The sequence below is a fragment of the Podarcis gaigeae genome (genome assembly GCF_964106915.1).
Source record: "Podarcis gaigeae genome assembly, chromosome: 7".
NCBI classification, from domain to species: domain Eukaryota; kingdom Metazoa; phylum Chordata; class Lepidosauria; order Squamata; family Lacertidae; genus Podarcis; species Podarcis gaigeae.
Window position 1 is genome coordinate 49,727,834 of NC_139683.1, and position 11,238 is coordinate 49,739,071.

Sequence of the window (11,238 nt, forward strand, 5' to 3'; positions counted from 1 at the left end):
GTGACATCCTTTTATATATTTGAACATGGCTATCATATCAGCCCTTAACCTCCTCTTCTCCAGGCTAAACATGCCCAGCTCCCTTAGCCGTTCCTCATAAGGCATCGTTTCCAGGCCTTTGACCATTTTGGTTGCCCTCCTCTGGAGACGTTCCAGTTTGTCAGTGTCCTTCTTGAACTGTGGTGCCCAGAACTGGACACAGTACTCCAGGTGAGGTCTGACCAGAGCAGAATACAGTGGCACTATTACTTCCCTTGATCTAGATGCTATACTCCTATTGATGCAGCCCAGAATTGCATTGGCTTTTTTAGCTGCCGCGTCACACTGTTGGCTCATGTCAAGTTTGTGGTCAACCAAGACTCCTAGATCCTTTTCACATGTACTGCTCTCAAGCCAGGTGTCACCCATCTTGTATTTGTGCCTCTCATTTTTTATTTTTTATTTTGCCCAAGTGCAATACTTTACATTTCTCCCTGTTTTGGCCCAGTTCTCATCTTCTTTGTTTTGGCCCAGTTCTCTAATCTGTCAAGGTCGTTTTGAAGTGTGATCCTGTCCTCTGGGGTGTTAGCCACTTACCGTACATTACTTACATTACTTACATTAAGTCACAAGAACTATAACGCGATCGGAGGTCATGGCCCCCATAAAGGGTACCCCATAGCAGAGACCTCTACAAACACATGCCTATCCTAGCCTAGGAAAAAATCCACATTAATTTACCTGGATCACAATATTTATGCACAACTTGGAGCTGTGTAAAAAGGAGTACCATACACTCTGAAACAGCTCACTTATCCAGGAAGGCAAAAGTCCAAAGTGAAACATTATTACCTTCTACTTATCACGCATCTTGCATATCAGAGGCTCCTAAAGGCCTTTACAAATTTATAATGTAGAGATTACCTCATTCACCAGGGGAAAGTGAGGTAAGTAAAGGGGGGGGAAACCATATACCCACAGAGGAGAAAAATGTGATGCTTGTGTATGCTCTAATGTTTCTGAGTTCTTGAGCTGCAGGCTGCTTAAAAATTTCAACTCACATTCTGCTCTTTCATTGACAATAAGGTGTAGTGAGCTTTTCTGGTAAAAGGTAGTTCTGTCTTTAAAATCTTATCCAATTAAAAGAGAGGAAAATGTATGCTGAATAGCTCTGGTATACAGAAATCTTAAAGCAGTAGTCTTCCAGAAGGTCTGTACTGAATATTCCAAATCAGCTTCATTTGGTTTAAGCCTAAGTATGCAGCTTTATAGATTGTGTCACCAAAAGTTCATTCCGAAGGGAGCTATGTGCAGAAGTAGGGTCAAATCCTGAGGACCTGTACTAGACACAAATAGATGCTATGCTTGTTTTGTACCCCTAGCTTTTGGGGATCAACACAACTAATTATCACTTTAATACTATAGATATGAAAAAACAACCCCTGCTGTAGGGACAGCAAAGCAGCTAGAAAAGAGATTATGTACAAAGGCCAGAGAAAGAGCTGTGAGTGCCATCCTTTGGACTCCTTGGAAAACTCACTAAACCAGATGTGCTGTAGCCTGGGATTGGTGTGTGTTGTATGGCTGTTTTGAGTGCTGTGGGCAGCCCAAGGATGCCTGCCTCTCCATGAAAGCAAACCTAGAGTGAGAGACAAGGGTGATGTCAGCAGCTTCTAGAACTCCTCTTTGTTGTAAGATTCGGGGGGCGGGATCTGTGAGTTTGTTTGGGCAGTGGGTGAGAGGTAGTCAGTCCTGAGTGGGGAGGTGTGTCAGGAGGAGGAGGTAGTGATGTAAGTATATATTTATTAGTAATTTGTATTAAAGGCACCATTATGTATTTTAATAACGTGTGCTGTTGTTTTAGTTTCCTGAATGCTCAGTAATATTAAACTATGTTAGAGCTTTTCATAGTAGGTTTCCTTAAGCTAGGGATCGGGAACTACAGCCCTCCAGATGCCATGAGCTCCCATCACCCCTGACCACTGGACATTCTAGCTAGGACTGATAGTATTTATTTACTGCATTTATATCCCACCTTTTCACAGCTGACCAAAGACCACCCAGTGAAGTTAATGGTCAAGTGGGGATTCAAACCCATGTCTCCCAGCTCATAGTCCAGGGCTCTAACGACTACACCACACTGGTTCTCCTAGTATAACGCAATGGTTCAGCAAATAACATTCAGTGAGTAAAATAGCTGAACATTTCCCCAGTTTAAGTGAAAAATTGACACCCCCTATGGTCCTTCTCTTCTATAAAAGTTAGTATTTCAACTCACTGCATTCTAATAGTTGGAAAAGAAAAAGTCATTCTCAACCTATTCCTAAAATTCAGATTTTTATATCCTATTTTACAAATAGGCAGGCCTACAATCCTGCCAACAAGCAAACGTCTTTGCCAGGATGTTACTAATGTAGTTGAGATAACAATCAGACCTTAGGTTTGTTTGACTTGTTTCTTAAGTACTTCAGATACATTGATTACAAAAGCAGCTAGCTGGGGTCAGCTTTTGGCAAAGGAAAATCAAGGTTGGCTGAGCCTGGTTAGTTATCCACACCACTTGACCTTCAAAGGGATAAACAAGCTTATTTGTAGGCACAGACAAGCAACATAAATGAAAATAGGGAAAATGCCGTTTCATAAATGGCTGTTTTCCTAAAACAAAGAAAGTTTTTTTTTGGGGGGGGGGAAGACTCACGTACATAGTTGTGTGCTATGTTCAGCATGAAAATTATTTTTTTTTCCTGAGCATATAGGCATTTTGTTATGCACGTTTCAATACATAAGACTTGGGTTACAAATAAATCAGAACTACAAGACAGGAATCAAACAACATTGTACTATCTGGGATAGATACAGTTTGGATATTTCATATATTTAGGGTTGCAATCCATCTGTGCCTTTTGTTCCCATCTAAAATAGAAAAGTCTTAAGGTAGATAATACTATGAAAGGCTGCAAATCTCATCTTACTTTTTCCAACAGAGGGCAAACTCATATTTCAAAAATTCAATCACTGCACAGTAGGAAACTATGAGGATACTTCTGAGGTGCCAATAAAATCCATGGGACAAATGAAATTAATTTTTTTGTGTCTGTGCAGTAGAAATACTTTTAAACACACACACACAAATAAATTTCACAGTGCTACATTCGTAGTAAAAAGGAATTCAAAACACATCAAGAGAATCACAAGCCTCGGTAGATTTTAATATTAGCATCACTAGTGTCTGTCTTGCTAGAATGGAAATTTTTACAACAGATAGCTGAGGTGTGCACCCAGGGCAAATTCAGCTAAATAAGTTCATGTATCCCCCCCCCCCCCATATTCTATACATTCTACTTTGGGATGGAGGGAGTGGAGAGGCTTACTAAAACTTCATTACAAAATCTGTTTGAGAATTTCACCTTTACACATTCACCCAATCATATAATGGGGATTCACAGGTAGAGGAGGAATTGGGGCTGTACCTTCTATCAGTGTTCCTATCTTCAAACACAGGGCATCCCTAGCTTTAATGTCTACACACTGAGCATGGACATCTGCAAAGGGTGTCTACATTTGAGCAGCTGTTTATGCTCAGATGATCTTTCTTTAGGGGCAGGTCCAGAAGGTTCAGTCTGCTTATCGTACTTTTCTATTTGTGGATCACCTTCATATAACTAATGCATGAAAAATGCTAAGGGGATTTGCAAAATGGCTTCCCCAATTCACACAGTTCTGGGAAGACTTAAAAAAATAATAATAATAATAAAGTGTTAGTCTTTATTTTTTCTTAAATGCATAACTGCCAAGCAGGGGAATAATCACAGTTGAAACAGTACTCTATCTGTATTAGAGGAGAAATAATGCTGAGCTTTAATATAGAAAAATGCACACGCCAACTGTCAGATATTAGTATTAGTATTGTTCTCTTAGTCTTCTAAGCACCAAATTAAATACTAAGCAGTGGCAGTCGATTGAACACTGGTTTAATGCACTAAGGGGAAGACATGTGGGATACTTAGGAAAACCATTTCCACTGATTTAGAGAAAAGCAGAAGGTAGCTCTGCCTTTAAAACCCTGTCAATTTAAAATGAAAAAACCCCTGCACTGAATAGCTCCTGTACACAGAAATCTTAATTGCTACACTGCCTAAAGTAAACATAACTAAATAGGCCTTCTGTTACACACTCTTCAACTAAGAAGTCTTTATATGCTATGGCAATTAAAATTCTTGTGGTCTGGGAACCTTGAATTCATACATCCAGCAGTCTTTCTAGCCTCCTTTTTCTAAGGTAGGTTTTTATTTTCTTTTGTCACTAACTAGCTAAGAGTTTCATTTTACCAGAACAAGCACTTCCACAAATGCTAAATACAAAACAGATGTTAACATTTAAGTCTCTTGAGATGTTTAAGGCCAAGTAGCAATGTAGCTTCCAATCCATTTACTCCAATGTGAAGGTTCAAGGTACACAATGATTTTAAAACAGATTTATGAATAAATATTTTCAGCAGAGCATTTTATTATGGAAATGGGTATTTCAGTATCCTTATTTTGCATTGTTCTATTCATATTAGGACTAAATACTCAAACCAGTAAATGTTTAGATTAGGCAATGTCATACCCTCCAATATTTCTCTGATGAAAATAGGGACGTCCCATTCCATAATGATAATTTTATTATTTATACCCCCACACATCTTACTGGTTTGCCCCAGCCACTCTGGGAAGCTTCCAACATATATAAAAACATAATAAAACATTAAACATTAAAAAAAAACCTTCCCTATATAGGGTCGCATTCAGACAGCTCAGTGGTCGGATAACTCCATACCCTCCAACATTTCTCCAGTGAAAATAGGGATATCCTAAGGAAACGTGCTGGCTTTTACCTTTAAGGTCATTCATGGCTTGGGACCAGGGTACTTGAAGGACCAGTCTATCTACTCGTGTTTTTTGAGCTCTTCCGTGAAGGCCCTTCTCCAAGTGTCATTCCCCTCAGAATGGTTATGGCTACTGAATGTTAAATTGCTTTAACAATAGCAGCTTTCCAATTGGCATTCTGGGAAAATAAATATGGTAGCCATGTGCCCAAAGGAAACCCATAGACTCCATTCTGCACTCACTTCCAGGCTCACAGCCACTATATTTATTTCCCCAGAATGCCTGGATGGAGTGCCATTCCCAGGGGCATTTAAGGGGAATTGTATCACTCAAGGCTTTCTGAGGAAATAAATAAAATGCTGTCCAAGAGGAACACAGACCAACTCTTGAGTTTTGACCTCTGCCCTAAAAATACATGGGTGGGGGCCTGGCACGGATGAAGAGGAAGCCGTACAAGCCTTGGCTGGCAACATGCCAGCTCCTGGCCCGGGCCAGCGGAACTTCCTGTGGGTGCACTAGGGAGAGCTGAAGTGGCTGGTGCAGGGTGAGTCATGGCACCAAGGAGTCTGTGTCCAGCACCTCCTGGGAGAGCCCGCATTTCAGAAGTTGCACTAAAAATGGGGAAGCGCACCCAAAGCAATGTGTTAGCCCCCTTCCCCCTGGTGATGCCACTTCCCCCTTTTGCACCTTGCCCCAGGTGCTGGCAACCCATGCCACTGGTGGGAGTGCACAGGAACCAGAGTAAATGGTAACGTGTACACAGCTGTTGGCTTAGAACAATTATCCCTTTAGTATAGCTTCAAATTTCATTCACTTTAATTCCTCCAATAAAAATTATTCCCTATGTAACCAGACAAAAGAAGCCATATTTTGCTCTTAGTTATAATGGTAAATCCAGGGGTTTCAGGAATGAATAGATAAGAGCATTTTTTTTAAAAAAAAAAAACATAACAACAACCAGAGTTTAAACCAATGTGTAGAGTGCTCTTCCCAAAGCTTTTCCCAAAGGTTTTGGAATAAGCTTCTGCCAATGCATGATTTAGCTGTCTCATATCAGTCCCTTTATTCATCTACACCTCCTCGGGGCTGGATTCAGTTTTTATCCAAAAAAGGGCAGTTGCTGATCCTTACTCAAAACATAGGCACAGGCAGGCCAAGCTTTCACTTAAGAAATCATTAAAGAAAATACACCTCCAAACATGTCTCATAATCAATTTGGAAATGTTACTTATTGGCTGAGAGTCTTTGCTTGGAAATATAAACACCAGAGACAATTAGTAACACATTCTCAACTTCCTTTAAAAAAGAAAAAAAAGTTGAATCTTGCCTTTTTTTTTCTAAAAGCACAGCCAACTCTTCCTTCATCTATGGAGAACATAAAGATAATATACAAAAATATTACCTTAAGGTGATAGCTATTGTTAAGACATGCCGCCATGTCTATGTGTCCTTGTCAAAATATTTGGCTATGGTTCTAAGACACAAAATAGTTTACAAAACATAAGAAGTTGGCTATTTCAGAATCAGCTGGGGGCAAATGACCTACATGGCCACACAACACTGTGTATAATAAAATAAAATGTAAAATAAAATAAATAGGAGAGGGAGAAAAGTTTGCATTCTACAGCAAACTAGAAAATATTGATCTGAAATTGAGATGGTAATTGTGATTTAATAGTATAATTTGTGTATTGTAAAATTTTATATTTAGAATCATCAATATACGCTAGCAAGGTACATGTTTTATTTTCTAAAGTAGGACCATTAAAAAATTAAAAAACAAGGTGCGAGATTGGTTGCATTATGCACAAATTCAAGAGGTCTTTAAAGTAGACAAGAAGGTTGGATTCCAGGTGGAAAAATCGAAACTAGAGACAGAACTGTTAGAACCAAAAAGTAAACTACTTTCGAGAATGTATAACCTGCTGCTTAAATGGAATACTCAGGATGAGACAGTCAAATCCGCCATGATAAAGTGGGCGCAGGACTTGGGGCATAACATTATGTTTGAAGACTGGGAAAGGTTATGGAACACCGGAATGAAATTTACGGCATGTAGTGCCTTGAAGGAAAACATTATGAAAATGATATACCGGTGGTACATGACCCCAGTCAAGCTTGCTAAGATATATCACCTGTCTGATAATAAATGTTGGAAATGTAAAGAGGCGGAAGGGACATTCTTTCACCTCTGGTGGACCTGCCCGAAAGTGAAGGCCTTTTGGGAAATGATTCATAATGAACTAAAAAAGGTACTTAGATTTACCTTACCTAAGAAACCAGAGGCCTTCCTCCTGGGCATGGTGGACCAGAGAGTGCTTAAGAAGGACAGAACTTTTTTTATGTACGCCACTACAGCAGCAAGGATCTTGATTGCAAAACATTGGAAGACACAAGATTTACCCACACTGGAGGAATGGCACACGCAGTTGATGGACTACATGGAACTGGCCGAAATGACTGGCAGAATCCGAGACTTGGGAGAAGAAACAATCGAGGAGGACTGGAAAAAATTTAAGGACTATTTGGAAAAACACTATAAGCTGTATGAATGTTAAAAAATGCACCTTTTAGGAAACTCTAGCTTCAGTAATGTTAAACTAAAGAAATGGAAATTAAGGCACAAGAAGTCTGAGATAGAATAAGGAAATAACTTTATTGTGTTTAAATGAAAATGTACATGATTCGGGTTATAACACATTTGAAATTGGGTAACATGATAAAACGAAGGATACAATAAGTAATGAAATAAGTTAACAAATTGCTGATGTTATGTTCACAGAGAATGCAGGGTTGGGAGGATGTGGGGAAGTCCAGTAGATTTGGAAAAAAGAACAAGAAAATTTGTAATCTTCTTATTTTATTCTTATAACATGCTCTTTATTCTTTTTTCTGTATTTTACAAACTTAATAAAAAATATTATTAAAAAAAATAAAAAAAAATTAATTGGAGCAGGAAAATAAGGGAGATGTTTATTCTGAGTTCTCCAAAATACCTCGGTTTTCGAATGTAATCTGTTCCAGAAGACCTTTTGACTTCTGAACGTTCAAAAACCGAAGCATTTACTTCTGGGTTTTTGGCATTCAAAAACCAAAACATTCGACTTCCGAGACGTTCGAAAACCAAGGTACCACTGTACTTATTTCAAAGTATTAAGGGAAGTACAGTAAATGGGTGTACATGTTTTCACAGAAAGTATACAGAAACATTGCCTAATGTTGGTCCTGTGGGATAACCAGCTTCATATAACCAATATGCTTAAGTCTAATTGATTACTTAAAACAATAAATAAGCTGTCCTGCCAGGCTTAGCTATGTCACTTCCCTTCACCTTGGGAGGAAATGGGCAATCAAGTGTTTCTGTTGGTCTACCTGTGGATTTGGTATGTGAGGAAGTCTGAGCTGGTTACTCCAGCTCAGCCACATGGCTTTAACCAGTCTCTTTTGTTTCAGACAAGATTGGAGTTTGAAACTAACATTGTCCTATACTAATATTTCAGGAAATTTTACCATTTTGTAACCAAGCTATGTTTTATTGCCTGTGCAACTTTTCTGACCGCTGAATGGAAAAGCTCATGAATCTGACCTAAAGAGAGTTTGTAAGTAAACCATTTTATAACTTACTAAACGTGTGGTCTTTTTCTGTACTAGGGAAAGTGAGGAACTCTGGAAGGAGCTTTTAAAGGTGACATTCTGGAGGGGCACATTTTTAAAGTTTTTACAGCCTATATTTCCACAATTTACTTCACTACCTGTTTTGCCATGTTAAATCTTTGCCAGGGTTCTTCCACCAAAGGGCACTTGCCCCAAACTAGGATCTTTGCATCCAAGAATTACTACTTTTCATCAACACGTTCATTCAGATTTCTTCTCCTTGCCCCACCCCTACCAGCCCCGCCATCCTTCCATCGCATCCTGCTACATACAGCAGTGGAAAGAGCTTGCTGGAGAAGCTAATGTATTAACATTGTGCAATTTATCATGCCAGCGGCTGTCAGAAATAATTTTTGTATGTCCAAAATGCACAATGATTCTGTCAACTGTTATGGAATAGTGCCTTAAGAATTCTGCTCTTTCCACCTTATCCAGTAATCTAGATGCATCTATTATCCAAGGGATGACCTCAAACTGCATTTTGAGACAACTAGCAATGACTCCAGAAAAAAGACTCTGAAAGGATACTTTCCAACACTGTCTACAAACCCCAGGCACGTCCTCCAAGGACTATACTATGGAGATGAGATCACAACATACTGAAAAGAAAGATGCAAGCAGGCATAATGAAGATGATCTCAATTCCATCTTGGATCCCTTAAGACGCAGATATAAGCTGAGGTCTGAGCTAAACTCAAAGAGCAAATAGTTCCTATTCAAAAAGATCGAAGGGTCAAAAGTATGCATTGCATTAAACTTATTTTTGAAGTTTGCTTAAGCTGACCTCTTCCTTTTGCTTTGAAAGAAAAACAGGTGTTCAGGACCCTGATGCAGATCATGGTCCCAGTTTGGATTGGGGGGCCTGTAGTGGTTTCCTGCCAAAAAATCCAGCCTGGGTTGTTATTTGCCATGAAAAACAGACACAAGGGCAACAAGGACTTGAGATGAACTCTAGATGAACTGGAGTCAGAAAATCTTTCTGGGAATCTGATGTTATTCAGTTATATATATATTAGTTATTTATTTTTGTTCCACCTTTATCCCAAGCGTCTCAAGGAGGCATAAACATGGTTCTCTCTTCCCCATAAACTGGAAGATAAGAAAGACAGTAACTGGCCAAGGGTCACCCAGTGAACTTCATGTTGAACCTGGGTCTCTGCAATCCTACACTTAGATGTGATGCAGAGGTGTCTGTTTGCTTCCAATATTCTCTGCTTATATATTTGCAAATAAAGCAAATATTACAAGGAGACTATACAACCCCAATGTGATCTTATCCTAAAGCATGAATTGGGAATGTTCTTCAGCTCAAGGGTCATATTCTTTTGTGGGCAACTATCTAGACATGACACACCAGTCGTGGGCATGGCCAGAGACAAATGCCTGACCCTTACTTTTGACCATATGTGATTCCTTTGACCAGTAGGCTACATTCCAGTCATGCAAAACTCTGGGGTTTACACACACACAGTTCAAGGGCACAGTGCAGTCAGGCAAAAGCACTCAAGGAGTGTGCAGAGGCATGTTGGTGAGGGGTGTGGTCTGGAAAGAAGAATGGCTTGGGAGAATTTCAAGCGGCAGATAAAGAGGCCTGAGATTCCCTATTCCTGTGAGAAACCAGTACATGTAATAATTCTTTAATAAGTTCTTTAATTGATTTATGGTATCGGTAATGCTTTATAAAACACCACCCATCTAGATAATATCTGTGACCTGCAAACCAGAGGAGCCAGAATATTTCCATTTATGCTCACGTGAACTCATCTCAGTTCCAAATACTCTGGCTAAAGTGTTTTGTGAACAGAGTCGGCCTGGAAGCCTTAGCATTTTTTCTGTTTTTTTAAATAACAGATTTACAAATACTTTTAACCAATATTAACAAAGGCTCACTGTAGGGGAATACTACTCCAGTATTTATTTTAAGAATAGATCATTCAACCTGCTGCTCTACTTTTCTTTAAAAAACTCCATATTTATTAGGATGCTTATATCTCTTAAAAGCTTTTTCTGAGAAAAAAAGTACTCCTGTATTTAATAACAATGAACTTTATTGCCCTTTGACATATCTAGAACTTGATTGGGATCAATTTCAATTGCAGTTTCTCCAAATATTTATGTAATGTAGGGCTCATATCCTCCAGAGAGCTTATAAAAATATCTACATTTCTCCATCTTCTCTCTCTTCAAAATCCAAAAGGAAAAAGACTCATTCCACACTTACTAGCTAACTACAGTTGTCCATAACTAACAAGATAAGAGGCTTCATTAGATTAAATGGTGTTTTCTCTCTCTCCGTTTTTCTTCAAGCTAGTACTACAAGGGAAAGTGTGGTTAAAAATGTAGCACATGCACAGTAGAGTGTATCTGAGTATTTAAAAGCCTCATACTGAACCAGTCATGTGAATGTGAAACACTGGAATGGCAAAAGCAAACAAGATGCCAAATAATACAGTCTCTTGTGTTTGGTATGCTAGTGTGCCTTATTCAGCCTCGCCTGATGGTCAGAACTCAGCATTATAATTGCATTTAACCACGTGATAAAATGTAATTAACCGTCTTACTTAAGCAACTTTACCATATCTGTTACTTACCCATGTACAGCCAACAATTTCCTTCTTTTCTATTAAAAATAGATGTTTTAAGGGAGAGAATAATAAAGTTCCATTTTTGTGTGAGATCACCCTCTCCTCCCCACCCCCCAACACAAGGTCTTTTACTGTACTGCAACAGATTAAAT

The 11,238-nt window shown here is 39.0% G+C and overlaps 1 long non-coding RNA gene across 1 annotated transcript; it reads left to right on the forward strand.

Annotated features, from left to right (window-relative positions):
* Positions 1-710: 710 nt before the first annotated feature.
* Positions 711-9,273, forward strand: LOC310848149. The gene is made up of 3 exons (XR_014566178.1): positions 711-1,769; positions 2,025-2,163; positions 8,937-9,273. It is a non-coding gene; the product is annotated as an uncharacterized lncRNA (long non-coding RNA).
* The last annotated feature ends 1,965 nt before the right edge of the window (positions 9,274-11,238 follow it).